The 4,729-nt window shown below is 38.7% G+C and overlaps 1 long non-coding RNA gene across 1 annotated transcript; it reads right to left on the bottom strand.

Moving 5' to 3' along the window:
• Nucleotides 1-485: 485 nt before the first annotated feature.
• Nucleotides 486-1,251, bottom strand: LOC138240976 (uncharacterized). The gene is made up of 2 exons (XR_011190158.1): nucleotides 1,026-1,251; nucleotides 486-934 (listed from the first exon to the last, which is right to left on the bottom strand). It is a non-coding gene; the product is annotated as an uncharacterized lncRNA (long non-coding RNA).
• Nucleotides 1,252-4,729: the final 3,478 nt, after the last annotated feature.

Raw genomic sequence — 4,729 nt, 5'->3', positions numbered from 1 at the left:
AATTAGTCAAGCAATATGAAGCATCTCCTTTTACTTTTAAGTCCCTTAAATACATTGAGCACAGCTTTCTCACCACTTAGATTACTTTTTGATACCATCCTTACACAAAGCAGAAACTTCTTGTATTTTCTGATGACATACAGTACAAGTGGAAAGATTACAGACTTTAATCATCTTTAATTTTGTTAAGTTATACGTTTTAGGAATGTTTCATCTATACAAACACCACAAAACTATTCTCGATTGTATTTCTGAATGTTATGTTACACCTACAGTAGTTCACTGCTTTAAATTCATCGAATTAAGAAAGTTAGGTGTAGCACTTTAGATCTTTTTTTCTGAACCAGGGAAAATCTGATCATGTTTCTCTATAACAATAATAAAAAACTTTATTTTACATATCACCTTTAAAAGTGGCATCTCAAAGCACTACAGTAGATGGAAAAACAGTTAAAAGGGACCAAAGTAAATACCAGACAAACCAGTTTTTAATAAAATGCTTTTATTCATTCAGCAGAGAGAGAGGGAGACATCCAGCAGAGACACGCACACAGGTTTTCATTGACAAAAAGTAATTGTTTTTTTTTTTACATTCCTCTTGTCTAACAGGAATGTTTTGTTTGTGGACAGACTGTCCACAAATGTGAGACTGTCTTTCTCAGACTCACATTCCCGAATGTCCCCCGCCCCGGTCAACAATCCTAGGAAGAACACGAAACAGCCTGTTAATAAAATTGTTACGATTTTGTTCGGTCAGTTCTTCCTCCCAGAATTTATAGATTGCATCGATCAGTTCCTGCTTTGTGACGGGCTTAGCAGTTTTCCGAAAGTAGTCTTTCAACGAATGCCAAACCATCTCTACGAATGCCAAACCATCTCTATCGGATTTAGATCTGGGGATTCGGCTGGAGTTTTCACAGCTCGCACAATAGGACTTGAAAAAAAAGAGATCAACAGTTAGTTTTAAAAATAATGTGCATAGTTGTATTTACATGCAAGAAAAGTATTTTTAGAAATGTATCTACCTTTGAATCATCCTCGGTTTAGATTCTCTTTGCCTCCTCTCCCCTTTATAATGTCGTCTCACTGTGCTTTCAGAAACGAAGATGTCCATCGAAGCCAAATGCTGTACAATGTCCCGTGTTGACTTCCTGTTTCTTTTCATCTTCATTATTTGGTGTAAGAGAGTCTTCGTGATTTTGGCCATTGTCCGTCTCCTTACCAAAGTGATACAGTGGTGCAGCTTGAATTCTGTACCTATATACTGTATGGTATGGTACAGATAAAACTTACACCATACCGATGAGCTAATACCAGGGAAAGACACTCCTATTTTATTTAAAACACAATAGGCCAGGAAATGTGTCTGATGCATTAGCAAGTTAAAACAATTGGGTCGAAAACCTGGGCGTAACACCATTTCCTTTTTCTGATCACTCGCTTTCTGGATACACGTCTCACCTGTCCTGTTCTTTGTTTTCCTGGTTTGCCGATTATGCCTTCTGCGATCCACTGCTGCCCTCACACCTAAAGAAGACTATTTTAAATTTCTTTGCGCGGTCCATTGTGCAATTAACCCTTGTATGTGCTGTCCTTAAGGTGATATCACATAAAGGTGATATGTAAAATAATGTTTTTTATTATTGGTATAGAGAAACATGATCAGATTTTCCCCGGTTCAGAAAAAAAAGTTCTAAAGTATACTAGTTTGTCACTAGTATACTTTTAATACAGTCTTTGCTGTGCTTTTGGGGATCCTTGTGATATTTTGAGCTCTGGTTGGATGATAAGTGTCACAATTTAAATAATTTTCAGTGTTGGAAATTATGAAACACTCTGTTAAAAGCAAGGGAGTTTTTGTGTCCGTTACAGTAAAAGAAAATACCTGACAGAGTAGGGCTTGGACAGATTTCAAGTGCATTTTTGCAATCGGCCTTATTTATGGGTTGCAATTTAAAAAAAGTCAAAAACCGCGCTAAAAATGCAATTTAGAGCTTTCTGGCAAGAGGAGACACCCAAATTAATAATGTAACATGTCACTGTTTGTGCATGAACAGGGTTATACTGCTATTCCCTTTGATACCCGATTAAAAAAAATATAAAAAATGTTTTGAATCCCCGGCGGAACCGGGCATCCATATGAATCAAGTAACAGGTTTATTCCATGCTTAAAAAAAGAAGAAAGAAAACACATTCCATAAGAATTGACTGAGCTCCGCTCTGTACCACGCAATGATCCCCCAAGAGTCTCTGCCCCGGGTTATTTGGGTTTTTTGACAGAGGGCAAAAAACTCTCTCTCTCGCTTGCCCTCCCCCTCCCTGTGTATTGTCTGTTTTTTTGTGCTGTCCTTTGACAAAACAAGGCTCGCCAGCTAATGTGAATCGAAACCTGTTTTTCTAGCTTTTAAAGTCGTGCGATGTGTAAGCCACAATTGAAATAGAGAAAAAAGACCTGACTGACAAGATTTAAGATGTGGCTGTCAATGTTGGATTAAAAAAAACACATTGCCCGACGTTTGTTGCATTGCTTGAAAAATAACTTTATTTCGAGAGACTGGATAAGTACTTCAAGTGTTTTTTTAACTTCCTGAAAAAAAACTAATAATTTAACTATATGTGCAAACATTTTATGATATGTCGCTGTTGTGAATGTCTGTGGACATGTGCAGGCTGGACAGGAGGCTCTACTGTACACAGAGAGGGGCGGGAGGAGGGGACAAGTCGATACATACTCTTAGAGTTTGATTAATAGGGAAATATAATACAAAAATATAGTACTAAAAATAAGATAAACTCTACAGACATTCACAACGGCGACTGTCAGAAGATAGGACACAGTGGCTCAGGCACCCGCTGAATGGAAAAGGGGCTGTATGGCTAATACTAAAACCAGTACTTCAATACTTTAATATTCTTTTCTGTATGTTTAACAATAGTGGGTACTGGTCTAATTCGTCCCTGCTCCCGTTGTTAGGTGTTAATGTGTTGTTAAGTGTGAATTTGTACCTGTTTCCCTGAGGTCTGGCTTTTTTTCTGGAAAACCATAACTCTGGACTTGTCCAGATTGACTGTCAGCGCCCAGGTCTATCAGTGCTGCTCCAGCAGTGCCAGGTTCTGGCGCAGCCTCTCTTCTGTGGGTGACAGCAGGACCAGGTCGTCTGCAAAGAGCAAGAACTCGATTCCCATAATTAATGCAGATCAGTAAATCAAGGGACAAAATAATTATTGCGCCCGGCTCCTCAATGGGCTTTGACGTGCTAATGCGTTGGTTTAACAGTCCGGGTGTGGCAAGCCTCTAATGTCTCCCGACTTTGGCAAAAGGCACCCACCTTTCATTGGAAGACAATGAACACACTCTAGCCGTACATGTGAATATAGCATAAATACACCAAGGGATTGGGTGAGCTCCCATCACAAAAAAAACTGTGAACCTGCACTACAGCGACCACAGTACAGTATGGAGACCAAGACCTTTTACGGGAAGAGACGGGGTGCTTCTGCCGCCCCAGCTTCCAAAGAGCAAAGGGTAAGCAAATACAGCAGACTTCATCTGAAATATGCGATTACAGCGCATATTACAAGGTATTCTTGTCGTTTTGAATTTTAAATTCAATTATAATTATTTCTCCGTAGCCTGTTCTTCAAGAAAACACCACACGGGCGAAACGATCTGCGAAATCTACCACCAGGACAGCAATACGACGCATTACTGCGTCACTCCTGAAAATGCAGACTTTTGTCAATGGAAACCGGTGTGTGTGTCTCTCTCTGCTGGATGTCCCTCTCACTCTCTGCTGAATGAATAAAAGCATTTTATTAAAAACACGTTTGCGTTTGTCTGGTATTTACTTTGGTCCCTTTTAACTGTTTTTCCATCTTCTTAATTGCTTTGAGATGCCACTTTTAAAGGTGATATGTAAAATAATGTATTTTATTATTGTTATAGAGAAACATGATCAGATGTAACATAACATTCAGAAATACAATCGAGAATAGTTTTGTGGTGTTTGTATCAATGAAACGTTCCTAAAATGTACAACGTAACAAAATTTAAGACGATTAAAATCTGTAATCTTTCCACTTGTACTGTATGTCATCAGAAAATACAAGAAGTTTCTGCTTTGTGTAAGGATAGTTTCAAAAAGTAATCTAAGTGGTGAGAAAGCTGTGCTCAATGTATTTAAGGGACTTAAAAGTAAAAGGAGATGCTTCATATTGCTTGACTGCTATACTATACATATTGCTATACTAGTTTGTCACTCTTCTCATCCCCTCTCTGCTAAATGGCTTTTGAATAGAGTCACATGAAGAGAGAGGTGAAACAGCCCTACACAGCCCTGTCGCAATACACGAATATAATTATATCTTATTAATTTCTTTAGATACGCGATTCTTTTAATACAGTCTTTGCTGTGCTCTCGAGGGTCCTTGTGATCTTTCGAGCTCTGGTTGAATGATAAGTGTCGCAGTTTAAAGTGTCGCAGTTTATTTATGGGTTGCACATTAGAAAAAGTCAAAAACCGCACCAGTGGGATTCAATCACAGACCATGTGACATGGGAGTCAGGAACCTAACCCACAGCACCACTAGCAAGGTCACCTGCAGAGTGCTGAAAAAGCACTACAGAAACATTATCGACAGACAATGTACAGCGTGTACTATTCTTGTGTTGCGGTACATGAATATAATTATATCATTATTAATTTCTTTAGATACGCGATTCCATATT

Source organism: Lepisosteus oculatus, chromosome 8, assembly GCF_040954835.1.
Source record: "Lepisosteus oculatus isolate fLepOcu1 chromosome 8, fLepOcu1.hap2, whole genome shotgun sequence".
In the NCBI taxonomy this organism is placed as follows: domain Eukaryota; kingdom Metazoa; phylum Chordata; class Actinopteri; order Semionotiformes; family Lepisosteidae; genus Lepisosteus; species Lepisosteus oculatus.
This window is presented reverse-complemented; position numbering and strand designations above follow the sequence as displayed.